Raw genomic sequence first — 22857 nt, 5'->3', positions numbered from 1 at the left:
AAGATTGTAAACAAGTTTTTCTTATATTAAAAGGAAGACAACAGCAGGTGGTTTTTGTCTCGCATTGGGTTTCCACCTTATATCATGGTGTTCACGTCTGTTTCTTATGTGTGATGATCTATTCTATTTTTACTACACCTGGTTACTGTTTATATGGTTAATGAAGTTCTGATGCACTGTTTAAAGATCAACATATGATGAATTAACCGAATCATAAGTTTGCTAGATATACGCTAGTTGCATTAAACATAGTTGCATGTACACGTGGGTTCCCTTAACTGAAGTAGCATATATGAATCAGAGTATGAAAAAAAAAAGTTATTGATTTGCTAATACTAATTCACCCCCACCTCTCAGTATTATTTCCAACACAATTTAGCCACCATTACATAGTATTTTTTCACACCTCCTGCACTTCTCTGTGACATACCCCGAATTGCCCGAAACATGAACATTATGTAGTGTATTCATTCATATATGCAGCTCAGATCCTCCTTATGACATTGATTGGAAAATGCCTTGAGCTTCCCCTAAAGGAAAAAGCTCTTAAATCCTAATTTGAGAATCATCGCTCTTATGAGACTAAAAACTATGATAGTCACCTATTGTTATACTCAACCTGCGATGGAATCACTCTATTTACATGTATACCCATGATGATCCCAAAAATGGAATTTTCCTAGAGAGGATGAGAAGCTTCATGATCTAGAATCTCCCAGAGTGGTGAGCTATAGGTTGTTCAACATAGATGAGGTCAAGTTCTCCCAACTTGGCCTCTTGGTCTTATCCCTATGAGCTACCTCGTTGAGATGAGGGCCTACTCTTGTCTTTGGAGAGATCCTAGCTCCCTTTCCCAGCCTATATATTCATCCTCTCCCATTCCCAAAGGGTTATCTATGTCTATTTTCACCCTTATGCTAATATTGTGCCTATATGCTACTCATTTGGCTTGGACAAGGAGTGCTTGGAGAGCTCAGCTTGGACTTGGACATTCATTCAAGGAGAGCCTATCAACATCAAGGCTTGGTTATTTGCTTCCGCTTCTTTTCTATTAATATACAACTGCTGGTTCATTTTCCATTGATGTGTATGCTTATATATCATCTATCTTAACATTCCTTAATCAGTTAAGTGGGTTTCTTTTCAATATGCTATTTGTATTTTCATGCCTTGTTGTGCCTTGATCTCTTGTGCAAGTGCATAAACCCTATGAGTAGTAGGAATGAGCCCATGATGCAAGTGATTCAAGATCTTCAACAAAATATGACTTGATAGCATCGGGACGAGGTAGGCCATCTTCTTGACCTCTATTTTCAATTGTAACTTAGGAAAGTGTCTAGTAGATTGTCATGTAGGTTGCTAGTCCCACTCATTGGGCTAAAGGGATCGCCTTTGTTTGTAGAGAGGATATACCTAGACAAAAAAATGGCGACTCTACTAGGGAAGCTATGATCCTTTCCATTCAATCCTTCATCCTTCTTTTTGTTGAGTTTGACCAACCGTTCGTTTTCGAGCTTGTTTATTTGCCCGTAACTTTTTTCACTTACTGGTGATAGCTTGAAGGTTCTTAGTTTTTGCTGATCTTGAAGATTTTTTGGTTTTATCTCATCTTTCTCAACTATCACGGTTTTCTCCCTGACAGTCACGATGACATTGCAGATATTTTAATTACAGTCACGATGACAAAATTGTTTTTTTTATTGAATCGAAAGAAAGTGCTTGTTGTTATTCTTGTGTTTTAGAAAGTGAAAGTGTATATCATTGAAGTATTTTCAAAACATTTCAGGCATTCAAATTGGAAAGTGAAAGATATTTTCATGATTAGTGAATTGTTTGCATTTTTTTTACTCTTTTGCACTAGTTTGCATTAATTATATTAAAGTGAAAAGAAGATTATTATTGCATCTTTAGTGAAAAGAAAAATATTTTCATTTCTATGGCATTGCATTTGTTAGTAGAATGAAAGATTAGATTTCATTTTTACTTATTGCATTGAAAAAATTGTATTGATGCTTTTTATATTATTTGATGAATCAATTGGTTGTTTCTCTTCCTTTTATAGAATAGCCTTCATCAAATTAAAAGTTTCATTTTCATCATTTAGTTGCATTCTAGGAACAGGTGACATCATTGTTTAAAAACTAAAACTTAATTCAAGATAAAACTTAAAATTTACCTCAATTAACCTAAGGATCATTTGAAACATTAACTCTCATACTTAGTGGTCTAGGCTAGAGATGTCTTCTTATGTCTATAAAACTTAGTAGCAGTCGTTCGCAATACTCTTGCATTAGACAGTGCTAGCACAAACCTGTGCTCCCCGTGCCATCAAGTATATAAAGGGAGACCCTCATAGGTTGCAAACCTTTATCCATAGGAAGCCTGTTGGAATATAATCCTGACATATACATTTATTTTTTAGCCTAAGTATTCTTGACTTAGCCACATGCACTAAAAATCATGTTCACACTTGGTTTTTGGTAAACTAGCTCGGTGGACCAACTTTCCCTTGTTTTTTGTCTTTAAAGGCTTAATATTATGGAAATATTGGTCCAACCACTTTCCTAAAATATTTAGACATCTAAGTGCGTGTTCACACCTAACCACACCTCATCCACTAGAGTTATTTGAGGATTGGCACCCCACATGAATATTCCCCCTTAAATCAAGGGATTTGGTCCCCCAGACCATTTTAGCATGTTTTAAAGTTTCCTTCCTTGGGAAATACACCCCTCCTCATGATTTCCTTGCGGCTGATAGTTGGCATAGGTTGTCTTGAGTCATTGTTTCTATTTTAGGCCTCCCTTTAGCTTTTCTTAGCCTTTTCTAGTTTTTTACTAGTTTCTTCCTAGTTTTCTAGATTCAACAATTTCTATATAACCACCTCCCTTTGGGATTAGAGGTTTGGTTGCTCATGTATTAATATAGTTCATTATTTTAATACATTGATTTTAGGATAAATTTTTTTCTCTCCTCTCTTGAATATCAGCAAATTACTTGTGTTTAATTTAACTAGAATTCTAGATCTATTGAAGTTTCTGTAGGAATGCTACATGGTATCAGAGCTAGTTCAAATCTAGTGGATTGTACATGGTTTTATTTGCAGGTATAGATCATCAAGAGGCACAGAAATTAGAAATGGATCATGTCTCTCAGCCCACAAAACTTGTTCTAAATCCTTTCAATTACTTCAAATGGAAAACAGAGATCACTCTGCTCCTCCAAAGGAAAGGGCTTTACAGGGTAACAATGGGAATGAAGACTGAACCGACTTCTGCAATGGAGAAGATCAAGTATTTCAATAAATTATATGAAGCAATTGGGCTAATATTCATATCAATTTCTAGAGAACTCCTCTTTCATGTCAGCGGAGCCACTACTCCCAATGCGGTCTGGACCACATTGGAAGGACTATTCGGCAAGCAGGATGAAATGAGAGTGCATCAACTGGAGAATGAACTCATATCCCTCAGTCCAACTCATTTCAGCAACCTGAAAGAATAATTCACTAAGTTTAAATCCCTCCTCTTTGAACTTGATGCATGTGGAGTCATGAAAGAGGAAGATCATCTCATCCTTTCAATTCTCTCGAAATTAGGCTGTGAATATTCTGTATTTGTATCGTTCTTTCAAGCATCTAAATTGAATCAGGAAAAATGGAAAATTCCCCCATTGGATGACTTCATTATAACATTGAATCAAGAGCAAGCTAAGTTAGTCCAAATAGGTTCCATCAAGCGTTCAAAGAACCAAGCACTTGTAGCTATTGATGCTCCAAAGAGCAGTGGAAGAGACAAGCAAAAAGGGAAGGGTAAATTTAATGAATCGTAGAAGGAGAGATCCGTACAACCTTCAGAGAGCTCTTCTTTGCCTAAGGGTAAGAAGAAGAAGGAAAGAACACTTTGCAACTACTGTTCCAAAGGTTTTCATCCCGAAGAAAATTACATGAGCAAAACAATTGATGAGATGGATAAGCAATTGCAGCAGCACAATCTCACTATGCCCGAGAAGGCAAAGAAGAAGGATGATAACAGAACAGGAGACAGGAGAGGGAGAGCACGAGATGGTCATGCTTTAATGGCTGTCACATCCACTCCATCAGCTTGGATCCTTGATTCAGGTGCATCGAACCATATGGTTACATCAAAAGATGAATTTTCCTCCATCGCAGAAAGCACCAGATCCCCAATTTACTTTGGAGATGCCACACCCGCAAAGGTGTGTGGAGAAGGAATTGTAGACCTTGAAGGGGGCTGCTTCACAAATGTGCCTCATGCTCCCTCGCTATCTGCAAATATTCTCTCAATATATCAAATCACTCATTCTGGCTCTAGAAGGAAGGTGGAGTTCACTCCGTACTCTGTAGTGATCACTAACATTTCCATAGGCTCACAACTTGCACATGGAATTACAGATCACAGTTCTCGTTTGTATTTATTCTCCCACTTTGTTCATAAATATATTATCACTATATTTCTGTCACAATATAATGGTATCAGTAGGTTATGGCATGAAATATTTGGCCATCTAAACTATAAGTACTTGCATCTACTCAGTAAGGAAAACAGGGTAGAAGGATTTCCTGCTATTAAATTCACAAGCGGTGTATGTCAAGGATGCATTCTTGGAAATCATCCGGAGCAAAAGTTTGACAAAGGGAAGGCACATAGAGCTTCTTCACCTCTTGCGATGATTCACAGTGACATCATGATCCCATTCCTGCAGCCTTCAATTAGTAAGGCTCGATATGTATTCACCTTCATAAATGATTTCTCTCGCTTTACATGAGTATTTTTTCTGAAATTAAAATCAGAAGTATTTGAATGCCTTATAGAATTTAAAGCACTTGCTAAGAATGACTCTGGGTGTAAGATTAAGATACTCCATACTGATGATGGGGCAGATTATGTCAACAAATATGTGTAGCAACTTTGTATTGATGCAGGTATATAGCTACAACACATAATTCCATATACAAAACAACAGAATGGTGTCGCGGAGAGGAAAAACCGGTCGTTAAAAAAATGGCCAATTGTATGCTACAGTCCAAATCATTAGCTCCTAATTTACTAGATGAAGCCATTTATTGTGTAGCATACATTCAGACCCACATTCCTCACAAAGCACTCAAAGGCACCACTCCATTTGAATGTTGGACTGGTAAGAAACTAAAAGTGTCGCACTTTCGCATTTTTGGTTCACGAGCATGAGCTCACATTCCAACATATAAGAGGAATGATTTCGAGCCTCAAAGTGTTGAATGTATGTTTGTTGGATATCCTAATAGTGTCAAAGGATATAGATTGCTGGTCTCTCACACTGAAAAGATCCTTGTAGTTCGAAGTGTGAAGTTTGAAGAAGAATCATTGCATGATCTTTTAACAGACCATGCCGAGGAACCGCTTGTTGCCACTAATGAGGAGGAGTCCGAAACTTATTTGAGCACTTAAGAGAAGCCATCACAGAAGCCTATTAGGTTTGATTTAGAGGATTAGGAGTAGGTCATGGCTGCTCCAACTCAGCAACCAACTTGGGCAGAGAAAACCTTGCAAGATGTGGGTGAACTAGTCAGTGATCCTCTAGATGCGAGAAGGATTAGATCACATTTTTTTGGGGCTCCTCAAGCCCTGGCTACCACCGAACCATTTCTTCCCATACATTGCTATATGACACTTGTTTAAGATCCACAGTCACACTCTGAGGCTGCTAGAAACCCTCTTTGGGAGGCTGCCATGGATGAAGAGTACTCTGCTCTCAGGGAAAACAACACTTGGGACTTGGTTCCACTTCCGAAAGGAAGAAATATTTTTCGATGCTAGTGGATCTATCGAACAAAGATTGCTGCAGATGGTGAGATTAAAAATTACAAAGCTTGACTTTTTTCAAAAGGATACTAATAGTTACATGACATAGACTACACAAAGACATTTGCACCTATTGCAAAAATGGACTCCATTCGACTAGTTTTAGCCATTGCTTCTTCTTGTAGATGGGAAGTTCATCACATGGATGTGAAGAGTGAATTTCTTCATGGAGATCTAAAGGAGGAGATATATATGGAGCAGCCACAGGGATACATTCAGAAATCTTCCCTCGTTTGCAGATTAAAGAAATCTTTGTATGGCCTAAAACAGGCTCCCAAAGCCTGGTATGCAAAGATGGATTCTTTCTTGCTTTCCATTGGATTCATTCGATACAAATCTGATCCAAATTTTTATTTTCTGCAACATGATGATTCCCTTTTGTTGATAGTACTTTATGTAGATGATTTACTGATGATAGGACTGTTGCACTACCTTCTTGGTCTTGAAGTTTCTTAGTCTACTTCAGGGATCAAGATGGCACAGTCTAAGTATGCATTACATCTACTTGTCCGCTTTCAGATGACAAAATGTAAGATAGCAACATCTCCCTTTCTTTGGAGGATTAGATTTGAGGATGCGGGTACTACACCTTTGGTGGATAGTACACTGTATTAACAGTTGGTTGGGAGTTTGTTGTATCTTACTCACACTCGACCTGATATATATTTTGCAGTAGGAGTTTGTTCCAGATATATGTAGGAGCCCCATGAGCTTCACTGGAAAGGTGCAAAGGGAATCCTTAGATATGTGAAAGGTACTTCTAGTTTTGGTATCTTTTATGCTGCAGATTGCCCACTTTCACTGATTGGGTACACAGATTTTGATTGGGCTAGCGATGGTACAGACCACAAGTCCACATCTGGTTTTTTTTTAGCTTTGGTTCAAGGCCTTTTTGCTAGTCTAGAAAGAAGCAATCCACAATTTCTTTATGTACAACCGAAGCAGAGTATAGAGGTGCAGTGAATGCAGCTACACAGACTGTTTGGTTGCAGGGGCTTCTCTCTGAGTTTGGTATTCAGTATCCACTTCCAACTATCATATTTTGTGACAATAAGGGGTCCATTCAGATATTGATTGACCTAGTTTAGAGGCAGAGAACCAAGAACATCGAGATTCACATGCATTACATCCGCGAGCTGATCTATGACCGAGTCATATCACTACAGTACTGCCCCACTGTGTAGCAGGTTATAGAAATATTCACCAAGTCTTTCACTAAAAATAAATTTTCAGAACTAAGAGCTATGCTTGGAGTGGTGGAGACAGCTTGGTAGGTCCTTCTAGCCACTTAGCCCTTTTTTCTCTTTTTTTTTTTTGTGGGGGCGGGGGGGGGGGGTGTCCTATGAGGTTTTCCCTCTTTCTTCATTTATGAGGATCTTTTATTTATTGTACCTGAGTACATAACACGGCATCTTGGCCGGGACTTAGTTTAGATAAATGAGTTAGGATGAAGGGGGGGTGTTGGAATATAATCCTAACATCTACATTTATTTTTTAGCCTAAGTATCCTTGACTTAGCCACATGCACTAAAAATCATGTTCACACTTGGTTTTTGGTAAACTAGTTCGGTGGACCAACTTTCCCTTGTTTTTTACCTTTAAAGGCTTAATATTATGGAAATATTGGTCAAACCACATTCCTAAACCATTTAGACATCTAAGTGCATGTTCACACCTAACCACACCTCATCCACTTGAGTTATTTGAGGATTAGCACCCCACATGAAGATTCCCCCTTAAATCAAGGGATTTGGTCCCTTAGACCATTTTAGCATGTTTTAAAGTTTCCTTCCTTGGGAACTATGCCCCTCCTCATGCTTTCCTCATGGCTGATAGTTGGCATAGGTTGTCTTCGGTCATTGTTTCTATTTTAGGCATCCATTTAGCTTTTCTTAGCCTTTTCTAGTTTTTTACTAGTTTTTTCCTAGTTTTCTAGATTCGACAGTTTCTATATAACCACCTCCCTTTGGGATTAGAGGTTTGGTTGCTCATGTATTACTATAGTTCATTAATTTAATACATTGATTTTATGGAGCAACTTTTTTCTCTCCTCTCTTGAATATCAGCAAATTACTTGTGTTTAATTTAACTAGAATTCTAGATCTATTGGAGTTTCTGCAGGAATTATACAAAGCTGAGTCTACCGCCATGTAAACATGATACACTGAAAATAAAATTCGGGGAGATTGCCTACATGTATGTCAAGTCCTTAGTAAATTTATTTGCTAAGATGTAGTTCACGGTTACTTGGTAATCCCTTTTTCCTAGAGTAACCTGAGTAGTCATCTCAATCTTTTCTGACTCCTTAAATTTGAAAAGATCATCGAGCACTTGTCCTCTCAAGCTCGCTAAACCAACAAAAGTGACTAGAGTCACATTTTTTTCCTTTTTTCAACTATTAAAACATGAAAAGGCAAAGTTTTTGTTTCAAATTCTAAAAATAGCTACCCACGATAACATGTCGAACCCATGAGGTTGCTTCTTGGCACAATATTGAGTAAATCCTTGTAAATGTAATTTTTAATTGGCCCTAAACGAATCTCCTCTCCTTTTTCTACTCTTGGGAGAAAGTCATCATGTTTGAACCATTGAGTTCACCCCAAAGTTCCCCTTCGTTGTCTGATACTAAAGCGTTTTCACAAGGAGTTCATCTGGAACTTCCTCAATCACTTGAAGCTCAAGTTTTTGAACTTGGGATTGTCTTGAGCATTCAACCCCTTTCTTCTCATACAACAACTTTATATTCCTTGTCACCTCAATAATATGACCCAAAAACCCTTGAGAATCCATAGAGGTTTGTCTTGTATCCACTGAATCCACTACTTATCCTTTTGCGATATCTCCTTAACATCCTTACATTCCTTACGATCAGCCTGGTGTTCCTTTGGAGTTATCTCCTCATACGTATTAGATTCCTCCTCGCCAATTGTTTCCACCCATGGATTCCCAGCCTCTTCTCTGGGTCATTCAGAAGTTTCTGCTACTCATACTCCTCATGTCGATGATGAACAAGGGTATGAATTTCCTCTAGAAGGCTTTCAATTTATAGGAAGAGTCCCATCTGACACACTTCCTGAAACTAGTGGGCCTATGTTTCCACCTGGTTATATAACCTTAGCCCAGTTAGTTTCAGGAACCCCTAGTGCTTCATCTTTGTATCAAAATCCCATTTGGTCTTCAAATGCCATGCCTACTATTGTTCTATTTATTCCAAATGTGACCTCTCAAATTTCTATACAAACTCTTGTTATGTCAATTTCTATTCAACCTAACCATCGCTTCAGCCATCTATTCCGAAAAACCAAATGTTTCAGGTCACATTTCAGTTAGTTCTTCTAGCCCTCCATCAAGTGGACAGAATGTGCCACTGCCTGGGGGGGGGAAATATGAACATTCCTCTTGTGTCAGGTGAAACCCATGTGAGTGGATTACAATCTCACGTGATTAGGGTTAATCAAATTTATTCTGGTAGTATTCCTAATCCTGTTGCTTGTTACACTAAAAAATGTCACCATGACCACTTACAGTTAGTATGGCTCAAATCAACAGTCATGCTACCCTCTTAGGCAAGTCTTATGCCTCTGCTATCCATCTCAAACTCAAAGAAGAGAGAAAGTCTTGTCAAAAATATGTTTATCTCTGGGGTCGCAGGTTCTCTCTAGCCTCACCTACGGGGACGCTGACCATGTTCACAAAAGGTGCGTCCTTAGACGCTCTGTATGTTAAGGGACAGGTGCGTCCTTCTGTAAAAGGCAAAATGCGCGAGTTTCATCTTAAAAAAGTTACTTGTGGTTACTTCTAGAACTTTCTAGAGGTCGGTTTGATGATTTGGATGCGCCTCCAGTTGGTTCATGTATCTCTATTAAGGGGGAACTTATCCCATCAATAAGGGAGCTATCCCACCCAAAGAGGGGGATTATCCCATTGATGGTGGACCTGAATAACCTCTTTACAACACTATAAATAAAGACATTGAGCCAGAGGGAGGAGAGGTTGGAGCTATACATTTTCTTTGGGTAAATGCTGCAGGAATTAGGACTCCCATTTAGAACCTTGTGAGGAGAGATTGTCTTTGCTTGATTCTACTTGGAAGTGGGTGAGCTTTGTCAAAGTAGAGGAAAACCCTTGATGGACCCTGGGAGGAACTTGCACAACACCAAGGCCAGGTTGTAAGAGTTTCTTTGTTTCGTTATTAATACAAACTGGTTTATTTTTCTCAATAGCTTGTGTTAATGAGTTATTTCATGTGTTCCTTGGTCTGCATGTTGAATATATGTTTTATTATATGAAATGCAAGTGCTTGGTAATTGTTTGATTGTTTGTGGTTGCAGGAATTGACTTGAAGGAGGAGCTCATCCGGATCGGCAAGGACAGACTACAACAACCGCGTTTTGGAATAAGGTAAGCCTAAACACTTGTAGTTTTCATGTTTTAAAAGGTATATTTAGAGAAAGATCACTCCATTTTGTCGTGTTTGTCGCTAGAGAGTTTAGACTCCTAGGGAGGTCAGTTGTGTCCGCACAAACGACTTTTTCCGCCACGACAAATTGGCGACTCCGCTGGGGACCCTGGATCTAGTTTCTACCATCCAGGCTGCGAGGAGTTTTGTATTCATTATCTATGTAGACTAATCATAAACAGATGGCTGTGTCCATACTGTGTCTACAAAAGTCTATAAAATGATGTACTGCAAGATCATTCCTGTATCAGAATAGTTAGTCTATTAGTTAAAGTTTTGAATCTGAGTATGGGAATGCCTACCTCAGTGATGATATAATCTTATACATGTATTTTGTGTTGAAAATTGCAGGTTCCAACCAGGTCATCCACAAGACAATCCTTGAAATGATAAAGCGCTTCACCCTTCCTAGAATTACAAAACCCTAAATCTATTCCAGGCTTCGCACTTTAGGGGGCAATCTGTTACACTAAAAAATGTCACCATGACCACTTACAGTTAGTATGGCTCAAATCAACAGTCATGCTACCCTCTTAGGCAAGTCTTATGCCTCTGCTATCCATCTCAAACTCAAAGAAGAGAGAAAGTCTTGTCAAAAATATGTTTATCTCTGGGGTCGCAGGTTCTCTCTAGCCTCACCTGCGGGGACGCTGACCATGTTCACAAAAGGTGCGTCCTTAGACGCTCTGTATGTTAAGGGACAGGTGCGTCCTTCTGTAAAAGGCAAAATGCGCGAGTTTCATCTTAAAAAAGTTACTTGTGGTTACTTCTAGAACTTTCTAGAGGTCGGTTTGATGATTTGGATGCGCCTCCAGTTGGTTCATGTATCTCTATTAAGGGGGAACTTATCCCATCAATAAGGGAGCTATCCCACCCAAAGAGGGGGATTATCCCATTGATGGTGGACCTGAATAACCTCTTTACAGCACTATAAATAAAGACATTGAGCCAGAGGGAGGAGAGGTTGGAGCTATACATTTTCTTTGGGTAAATGCTGTAGGAATTAGGACTCCCATTTAGAACCTTGTGAGGAGAGATTGTCTTTGCTTGATTCTACTTGGAAGTGGGTGAGCTTTGTCAAAGTAGAGGAAAACCCTTGATGGACCCTGGGAGGAACTTGCACAACACCAAGGCCAGGTTGTAAGAGTTTCTTTGTTTCGTTATTAATACAAACTGGTTTATTTTTCTCAATAGCTTGTGTTAATGAGTTATTTCATGTGTTCCTTGGTCTGCATGTTGAATATATGTTTTATTATATGAAATGCAAGTGCTTGGTAATTGTTTGATTGTTTGTGGTTGCAGGAATTGACTTGAAGGAGGAGCTCATCCGGATCGGCAAGGACGGACTACAACAACCGCGTTTTGGAATAAGGTAAGCCTAAACACTTGTAGTTTTCATGTTTTAAAAGGTATATTTAGAGAAAGATCACTCCATTTTGTCTTGTTTGTCGCTAGAGAGTTTAGACTCCTAGGGAGGTCAGTTGTGTCCGCACAAACGACTTTTTCCGCCACGACATTGCTCCATCCGGGTCAGGTAATATCTAGTATCAACAACCTTATACGGCTCAGATTCCCCTCCAATAGGATTATGTTCCATATGGTTTGTAAGCCCTAGTCAATCAATCTTACATTCCACAAGGAGGTGCTTATGTCCAGCCTGGTCAATCCGCTATTCCTGGTGGATATGGTTAGATTCAATTGAGAAATTACCAATACCCATAGGGTATATCCTGAGGAACTATCAAACAACCCTTGCAGCAACAAGGGAAACCTTTGCAACAACAAGGGAAACCTTTACAACAGTATCAACAGCCTTTGTAGTAGAAAATTCAGTTCGTACAACAACCTACTCAAGCTTTGTATCCGCAAGGCCAACTTTTGCAGCAACAAGGTCAACCTTTAGAGCAGCAAAGTCAGCCTTTGCAGCAGCAAGGTCAACCTCTACAGCAGCAAGATCAATATGTATATCAACAAGGCCAGCCCTTGCAAACAGAAGGTCAACCCCTGCAGCAACAGGGTCAATCTCTTCAGGTCCAGGGTCAGCAGGTCTAATAGCCTTACAACCCATATATCACATATAATGCTTATCAACTGCCTGTGGTAGGTCAATATCAAACCTACTGGACAAAATCCGCCTTATGGTTAAGGTACCTTTCAGTGAGGGCAAAATCACATACCCTATGGTCAAAATCCTCCATTGTGGGGGTAGAATCCTTATGAGCAAGGTTGGAACTTGCACTTTGGGCCTCCTCAAAGGCTCTACATGCCATTCAATCCACAATTTATGTTTCTGGCTACATTGGAACTACCTGATGTCTCAAGGCTCACAAATGATCCTATTCTTAATTTGCCTGACCAGCCTCCGGTTCCAACCAAAATTCCAAGAGATTGCCCTAAATTCAAAGGAAAACCTAAAGAGGACCCACAAGCCCATGTGATGACTTACCACTTATGGTTCTCTTCAAATTCTTATGTTGACGATTCTATTCATCTTCGCCTCTTTCAGAAAACCTTAACAGGTGCTGCCCAAAAATGTTATGTCAAGTTACCTCGAGGTACCTATGTTGACTTTAACTCTTTAGCTATAGCGTTCCTCACCCACTTCTAGTTTCCAATTCTTTATGAAACTGGCACTCATTTGCTAACATCTCTTAAGTAGGATACCGCGACACACATTTCCAATCATATCCATGAATGATGACATAGGGGTCGCCTCATCAAATTCGAGATCCCTGATGATTTGTTGACCGAATGGTTCACAAAACCATTCGCAAACAATATTTGTAAGGATACAGTAATGGTTGGTTATGTTACTGAGGACCAATCTATACTCATGCCAAGTATCTAGACTTAGTCTATTCCCAATCTGGCACGTTATATGAGATGTTTCCTAATGCTCCAAGACCATCTTCGAATCCGAAAACATCAAAGTCTCCTGATGTACCATGTGTTGATGGTATAATTGGATCTGTGTCCTAGACCTCCACTAAGACTTCCTCGAAGAAAAATTCTATTTTAGATATTGATTCCAACTATCCTTCGAAAAATTCATCAAGTCTTCGTAAAACCTCTGAGGTTCATGCTATTTAGTCTACCATAGCAAATAAAGCCTCAAAAGGTAAGAAAAAGGGTAAAGGTAAATCCAAAACTGATACCCTGAAATAGGATCCACCCAAATCATCTGTTGATGATGCTTCCAAGCGAAAGCTAAAATATCCTTGCCTCATCTGTGGGGAAGACCATTAGATTGATGATTGTCCCCGACATGCTAAAGTTAACCATTTATTAAAAGGTACTTCGACTGTTTTGAAAGAACCATTTCCATCTCAGCAGACACAATTAGTAGAGCAACGATAATCCTCTACCTCCTCTGGTTCCCAAGTTTTCATGATGCAAGGTTCATCACCTATTTCAATCACTACTCGAATAAAGGACTACCATTCCCCGCAAAAGAAGATAGTGGAGAAAGAAGTCACTGATATACCTTCTACTTCCTCTCCAGCCAAATCTGGTCCACTCCATATTGAGCGTCCTAACAATGAATCCATAATCTAACCACCTCCCAAAGGTGTGCTTCAGAAATCATCTTATAATCCAAATGTTAGAGTTGCAGAAAATTATAATATTGTTGAAGATTTAGCTTAAGTGCCTTCAACAATGTCTATTTTGGTAGTTCTCCAAACATTTCCAACGCAGTAGAAATCATTGTTGTCTGATATAGGCACCATTGATCCTTCTGATTCGAGTTTAATTACCTTTGATCTTGAAAACCACGTTCGTCATCTTCCGCATCAGATTGATTTTCTAATTCAAGTTATCATTAAAGGAAAGGCGGTCCATCGTACTATTATTGATGAAGGTGCTTCCATCATAATCATGTCTACTTCATGTTGGAAGGCCATTAGATCTCCTCCTCTCAATTAGTTCTCGAACACTTTGGAGGCCCTTGATGGAAGAGGTTCCCGTCCATATGGTATTCTTAGAAATTTTCCTATCATGTTGGAAGGAAAGACCGTTGAGCTAGAAGTGGAAGTTGTAGATGCAAATCTCAATTACAACCTTCGTCTCGGGCAAAGTTGGACCCATACTTTGTTTTGTGTGGTTTCTTCTTTGTTTCGGGTGCTTCGTTTTCCTCACGAAGGAAAAATTGTCACCATCGACCAACTATATTTTTTCTCTTCCGATACATCAAACAACAATGTCCCATATGTAGGAAATACCGAAATTCCTTATAAGAGTATGGGGGAAGGTCTTTTCAAAGACTTTGCTTTAATGGGTAGTTTTTCTCTCCCATTGCCGAATATCACTTCGATCAATATGATCTCTGTTTCTACAAATCCTTGGATTACTCCTACTCCAGATCAAATTGATTGATTTGGTGATTCTATGTCGTTAAGTCCATTAGAACAAGCTTATCAAGAAATTGTCTTGGCTTCAATGACTACTTCAGAAAGTCATGCTACTTTTAGTATGAACTTGGATACTTATGTGCCATCTCCTTGGATTGGTTCATGAGATTCTCTGGATCCTTTGAACAAGACATTCCCCATCGAAGAGAGTATCGTTGAGGTTATGTCTCTGTACAAAATACCTTAGAATGGTCTACATCTCATTCTTCATTAATTCCCAGCCTCAGTGAGATGCCTTCATGTCTTGAAGCTTTCGTTTCTCATATCCCAATGGATCCACATAAAACACCTTTTTTGGTGCACAAAGTCCCATCTAATGGTAATATGGGAAACATTACTGCAACCATGACCCTTAACATTTCCATTAAACCTGGAATTGTTGAGAATGTTCATATTGGGGTTTCTTGTTCTCCTGATGAGATCAGGGTTTACACTGAACTTTTCAAATAAGTTTGAGATGCCCTCATGTGGTCATAAGAGGAAATACCTGGTATTGATCGAGCAATTGTGGTGCATGAAATACCTGCCTACTCTTGTGCAAAGCCTATTCACAAATGACTTCATTCCATGCATCCTTGGAAGGCTACTGCTATCAAGGCAGAAGTTGAGAAACTTTTAAAAGTTGGATTTATTTATCCAATCCCATTGATAGATTGGGTGTCTAACATTGTTCCTATTGCTAAAAAGCAAGGCATGTTCCATGTATGTGTTTATTACCGCGACATCAATAACACATGTCCAAAAGACAACTATCCCACTCCATTTATCGATCAAATCAATGACGAGTGTGATGGGAGTGATATTTTCTCGTTTATGGATGGATTTTTTGGTTACAACTTGTGGTGCAGGTAAATTATAAGTGTGGACACAAACAATTCCTCTAGCCCGAGAGAGAGGGTCTAGCCACAAACAAACAATATTTGGAAAATCTCCTTAAGCTAGAATCAATTAAGAGGGACTACCTCTTGGAACTCTCTTCCACTTGGTGATGATCCTGCTTCCTCACTCCAACTATCTTCCGTTTCCTTCCTTCGAATACCTGAAACAAGTGAAAAAAACAAAAAAAAATGTGATAGCATATAATATTGTATTCAACCTACTTAATACGTCAAGGAACATTAAGCCATAAAGATGTAAAATGACATTTCATGTAGGAAATCAATCCACAGTTGCATTTATAAAATTCAGAAAGAGATTACAACCAGTGCCTTGACGTTGTTGGTATCCTTTGACATATTTGGGTTACCACACTTCTACTAGCACTTCATGAATAGCCCCAACAATAGAAGTTTTAAGGCCTATTTCCCTCTAGTCTCAAACTAAACCAAAATCGGACTATTCTCCCTCAAACATACACTAGAAAGCTATAAGCTATATATGACTTGCTGATTATTCAAACTTGCTCCAAAACCCCAATTAGCTTTTGCTTGGGTAAAAGAGAGGTTTACATAGCTTGGATGGATGGGAGATGGCTCCTTTAATAATGGGAAAATATCTTGTCTCTTGAGTTTGTTCCATCCTAATAGGGGAAAGGAGCCCAAGCTGACTTCCTCGGCTCTATCCGGCCCAACCATCTACCAGAGTTCCATTACAAAGCTTATAGACATGGAAGCTTCGACTCCTTATTTAAAAAACCTTCCAAAAGAGGATTGACATGACTGGAAAAAGGCTTAGTCACTCTGAACGGCATGAGGGCTAGTTTTAACCTTTGTAAATCAGCATAAGGAGAAAACTGGTCAATAGTGCCGGTCTTGTAAACTGGGATAGAACGAAGATACTTGGGAAATGATGCAAAGGGGAATTATTATGCTCATGAAGAGGGACATACTGGGAGTTTCTTCATGATGGGAAATCATGTTAGGTACACTGTAGAGGTCCTCCAGGATCGTAGACAGGGAGTACAGGGACGGTGACAAAATGTTGTGTAAAAGATGCCCCTTAAAGCGTGAAGGCCAAACTAGAGTGGGGTGAAATGATTTAGAATTGGAAGTGGGGAACTGAAGTTCATCATCAAAAAAGCTGCAAGAAAGCATAGATACATATACATCACTAAAAACTTCGAATAATGATACATGATGTTAGTGTCAGTATATGCATACTTCCATCAGGGATCAAAATTCACTCTTTGTATTTTCATTATAGGAGTCCCATACTGAAAATTTTGCATCATTCCATTAGGTCATGATATGCTAGTCCACTGCTGGTTGTTTTTTCTTAAGAAAATCTTTCCCTCATAGACTATACTTGCTGATCCTTCTTCAGATTGTCTCCAGTTAGGGTTTCATAATTAATCTGCAGTCCATTTCATTAGGTCTAGGGTTTCATCACCAAGGTCAAGAAATTGATTTCAAAGTGTAAATAAAGGTTAGCAAGGGTGTGAGGGTGATCAATAAGTCAAGCATATGGATTGTAAGTCATAGCTACTAAAATTATTATCTTTTTAACCTAATGTAATTTTCACCTCAAAAACATGTTTTTGAGGTGAAAACAGAATATTTTAGTTTATTTTGTATTTCATATGTAATTTTAAGTTCCTATATGTAATAATTGATCTCAGCTACACTAGAGCATTTAGCCTTGCTACAAGACAAAAAAACACTGCAAAATTCAAGTCAAATTGAGCATTTATCCACCTGCAAAGATACAAGAAGAAAAGGCATTAAACAGAGTTTTGAAAAAGAAATAGAAACATTGAAAAAGTGGGTTTTTCAAAGTGAAAAATCAAAATCTTCTTCTATTTAAACCCTCATACTTCATTTTCAAATTCAGTATCTTCATTTTCCAAGCAATAAGTGAAAGGGAGATGAAAGAAAGTCGAGTTTGACTGATTTTGAGCGAAAAAGTATGGCGCTGCACTTTTGGCAAAGAGGTGCTATGCTTTTGGCCGAGATAGACTGGCGCTACACTTTTGGAGGTAGGCACTGCGCTTTTGACCCAGCGTTATGCATTTCCCTGATTTTTCCAACACAAAACTGAACGGGTGCTGCACTTTTTTCATGGTGTTGTGATTTTGAGTGAAGGCATTGCGCTTTTCCCAGTAGTGACCAAAAACCTCCAAATCTTCTAGTAGGCCTCAAATTTGTTTTGTTGTTCCTTATTACATGTAAGTACATGTCCTTCATCTTGGTTTTGGGTTTCTAAATCTAAGTTACAAGCATCATTGGTCATTTCTAATCTTGAAACCCTAAAATTCTCCCTAATTCTACCTAAATCCTAACTCCTTCCTACTCCTCCCAACACCCAGCCCTACAGTCTCAAAATCACCCTATCCCTTTTCCCTCTTTCCCACTTTTCCTTCACATTCCCTTTTGTCTCTTTTCCCCAAGACCTAAAGGCACAAAACCGTTCTTCTCATTTCCATTCATTTCCTAGTTGCAAGCCCATTTTCCATCCCCTCATTTCTCATTTCCACACACCTCAACCTTGCAAACATGGACCTGGAAGACCAAGACTAGGAGGAGGAGAACGCAGCTAGTGATACCTGAGCTGATGGAGCCATGCAACTGAGAAAACTACACAAGGGAGGCAAGATTATCAGAGAAGAGCCATCAAAGCTTAGGGAATTACGGGCCTCAGAATTGGATGTCACATGCTTCAGGTACCTTGGCTACTATGAATTCTGTGAACAGGTTGAGAGAGTGCAATATCACCCGGAGCTCACTAGACATTTTGCAGCACATCTTCATGACAACAGGGTGAATCTTGCTAGGATAACTTTCACCATTTCATCTTCTATTATTACATATGCTACCAGGATTCCTAATATAGGGGAGAAGTGGTTCAAGCACCAGGATCTAGATGAGTACTATTATGAACCTTATATCAAACCCCAGTACAGAAATCAGGTCAAGGGACTATTTCCTTTCAAGCTTCTTGAGAACATTTCCCCATGATGAAGATCATCATGAAGTATTTCACTTGTGAGGGTCGATTCTCTAGGCTGTATACTTATCATATTGGGCTCCTCATGCATTTTACCAGGGTGAGGATGTTAAACATCCCTTATTACTTGTTCAAGAGTATTGAGAAGATGGATTTTATTGTCCAAAGGAAGCCTTACCCTCAGTAGATGAGAAGCCTTTATCATTACTTCCTGATCAAGATCATTGTTCTTCATCATCTCAATCTCCTCAACATCCCTTGGGAGACCTTCATTTCTCATGAGATCTTCAGGGATCCTCAAATTCCTCCACTAGTGCCTCAAGAAGCAGGAGGACCTTCTAGCCCAGCTAAAATAGATGAGGAGGCCAAGGAGACAAGAACTACTGAGGTGCCCATTTTCATGACATATCAGATGGGCACTAGGAGGTTATTTGCAATAGATAGGTGAGTGTTTTCTCAACAGAATGTGGAAGGGGCCTTGCCTTCTTCGTCATCTCATAGGAAAATGCTAACTCCACGAGATGTGGAAGGGGATTTGACTTCTTCTTCAACACAGTAGGTACAGGTGCAGAAGTTGCACAAAGGAAAGGAAAAGATGTCAGACGATGCTGAGGAGGAAAGCGATTTTGACTTGACTAAGCATGATGAGCCGAAGCAGCATTATACTCATCATGGAGTTGATATCATTGACTTGGAGGCTCAGGACGAAGAAACAATCAATGACATCATCATATGGGAGAGGGAAGCTCAAGTGTAAGCTTTGGTGGAAAATTAGGAGAGGGCCAAATATGTCATCACATATTTGGAGCAAGAAAACAAGCAATTGACTGAAAAACAAGTCCTCATGGAGCTAGAAATGCTGAAGATGAAACGACAAAGTGGCAAAGAGGCACAAGTCACTTTGACCCCTATTGAGCAGGAGATTGAAAATGATAGGGAGACTTGGCTTGAGAGAGTCAACTTGCACCTTTAGAATATGCTACAAAATGCCAACAGAGACAATCAGATGATCAGACACATGGCTTATCATTACAGGACCCGGAACAAGATTTGCAATATGAGGGTCAAGAGAATGAAAGCTAGGCTAAGGTGGGCCTTCAAAGGAAAGAAAGAGGAGGATAGACTTAGAATGCTAGCTGAAGCCTCCTTATCTTGTCAAGGCACATAATGGTGGTGCTTCATACCAATTTTTGGCAAGTTTTAAACAAATTTTGTCATTTGCAATTTTGAATTTCATTACATAGAAAAACTGCCTAAAAGTACAGCGCCACCGGCACTACACTTTTCCTAGGGGCACCCATTGAAGAAATGGCTTGAATTTTTGTATTCAGAGTGATGAGGACATCCACCCTAGAAATTTTCAAAAGTTTTGGGGCAGAACTGGTCCACCAAAAGGTCAAAAAACACCCTAAAAATGACCTTTCTGCCACTTTTTGGACACACAAAAGCAATCTTGGGAGAATCAATATTTTATGGGTCAAATGAGCTCCAAATGCAGATATTCCAGGTGTTCTAGAAAATAGACTTGAAGACCTTTCCAATGAGCTATCATGGGCTCAGTGTGGATGCCAGGAAGGTCTCCAAAAGGGACCTAAAAGTGGAACTATGCTTTTTCCCAGTGGCACTATGCTTTTCATAGTTTTTGCTCAAGGTTGCTATTTTTCCAGTTTTTGACAGTAATCATGGATTCTCTCTCATGGTGGATAATTTACCTATGTAAATGATGTCATGGCTTGTAAATATGATGGGTAAATAGTAATATAAGGTAGATTCATTGCTTAGGAGTTAGTTTGAGCCCAATTAAATCATTTTTTCACTTTTAGAGGCAAGTTGTTGATGATGCCTATATTCCTATTTCTTGTTCAATATTAGTTATATTAGCTCCTCATCTTAGGGAATCGACCCCTGAGGATGGGAGGAGGTTGAAATCATGTCTATATCTTCTTCTTATTTCTCTTTGTAAGGGGTTGGACTCAGTTGGATGCTCAGAGCTTGATTGTACATCATTGTAAGCAGTTTGGCAAGGAGATTAATAAGATTTGCAGCAATTTTTATGGGATCCTTGTGGTATGGAGTTTTAGTATAGTTTATTCTTTTGTGATCATATGTTTACATGTTTTATGTATGCCATAATTCATTTCATTGCTTCTAGTTGAATGTTTTCAAGTTTGATAGGTAGAATCCATTGTATCAGTGCTCTGCCTTGGGAAATCATTCAACATTTCATGTTTTATACTGTTTAAGAAGGATCCATGATTGTCACATGCCCTTCTTAGCTCCTCATAAATCTTAAACACTTCATACTATCAATCCTAAAGTGCTAAAGCCTATGCCTACCTTGCCCCATAGAACACCCTGCATTTCTGACCTAATTTCCCTTACCTAAACTACCCAGCTCCTCCTGGTCAGGGAAAACACCAACAAAATTCAATAAAAACATTCGAGCTACTATACATAGCCTAAAATCCTTTACCTGATCCAGTCATATTGACTGATATCATTATGGAGAGAGCCCTCTCCCAGCCTAGTAGGGCTAGCTACTTGGCTAAGCTTGGTTTGTGGTAACCCTGGCATTGCCTCCATTAAGCCTGAGGTCAATATAGGTGATAAAATAGTGGTGACCATACTGGGGAACGAAAGACTAATCTCCTCGTTAATATCTTTCATATAAATTCTTGAACTTTGGATGATGAGTTTTAGAATTTACTAGGCTGAAATAGAAAGTTGTAAATCAATATAGAAATGTTCGAAATTTGAGCATACTGGCTTTGAGAAGGTAGACTAGGGCCAATTCTAATCCCAATCCTGCCCCAGTAGTGGATAATCCTAATTTGATTTCAATAAGACTCAAAAGACAAGAAAGTTCAGTCAGCTTGACACCTTCGATAAAAGTAGATTCCTGCCCGGATGAGTGGTTGTTCTTAGAAGATCTCTCTTTTGATTTGTCGTTTGACCTTTCTCTGTTTAGAAACAAATCTGAAAGTGCACTTGACGATATAGTTCTAGACTCGAAATTTATTGTAGATCTTGAAATTCAAAAGGTGAACTGGTCAATTGATGAATATATCCTAAATTCTCATTAATCATCCATCACTGCTGCTAAGATCCTTGAGTTTTCTGAATCAGCGTCCACTACCCTCAGTTCATCATTATTCCCATCAATCTCTGAAGTTCATTCCCAACTTCAGTTTATACCTACCCTTCCCCTTCAACCTATCATATCCTATCAAACACCTATTACCCCTACTTCTCCATCAAACACTCCATTAAACCCTAGTGGTCCAACCATTGTTTCAAATCCACCTCAAGTCATGGCAGCCTGGTATGCACCCGTTGTTCTACCTTAGAATCTTGGTGATATGCCCACTGATTACCAAAGTAAAATACCTCTTTTTAATGCCACTCAAAACATTACAACTTAGCAACATGTTGATAGAATGAATGACTTCTTTGACCTTCATGAGGTAGAGATAGAAAATGTGACTATGAGATTGTTTGTTCAAAGGTTTGGAGGTGAAGTTCGAGAATGGTTCAGAGCTTTACCTACAGCCTCTATCACCACTTTGCTAGTCCTGCATAGGCAATTCCTATATCGGTGGGAGGTAAAGAAGAACCCTCTCCAAATTTTTTCAGAGTATGAAAATATGAAAAGGAATGCTGGTGAAAGTGTGCAAGATTATTGTGTGAGGTTTAATACAGTATATAATGCTATTCTGATCATCATTAAACCACCAGAGGGGTTAGCCTTGCTCAAGTTTCCAAATGGTTTCGATGCTGATATGGCATATCAGTTATGGGAATGTGATCCCACCACACTAGAAGACATGCAGAAGAACGTTGTAAGTGTAGAAGCAAATCTACTGGCCAAAAGAGCAAGAATGAGATCTGAAAAGAGAGTGACCATAAAAGAGGAAGCATATCCTTCAGATTCTAAGATGGATACTTTGATTCGAACAATGGAGAATATGGTTGACTAGCTGACCATTTCAGATAGACCTGAACCACCAATCAAGAATCCAAATTTTAGAGGATAGCAACAGCCTCAATTCCAGATTCAGTAGAGGGAACAAAAGGCACCGGACCAACTAGCACAACAACAACAGATCATAACTCCTTTGCAGCAAAATTATATTTACGGAATGGAAGCAGAAGATGATGATGATGATCTGGTAATTGAAGCAAACCATTTTTTCACTGCTGATGGTATGCCCATTTTTCTGACGAAAGATGAGGAATATGCAGA

The sequence above is a fragment of the Pinus tabuliformis genome, chromosome 6 (assembly GCF_031772625.1).
Source record: "Pinus tabuliformis cultivar Carrire ecotype Pingquan chromosome 6, CPIR1, whole genome shotgun sequence".
NCBI lineage: Eukaryota > Viridiplantae > Streptophyta > Pinopsida > Pinales > Pinaceae > Pinus > Pinus tabuliformis.
Note: the sequence above shows the minus strand (reverse complement) of the source record.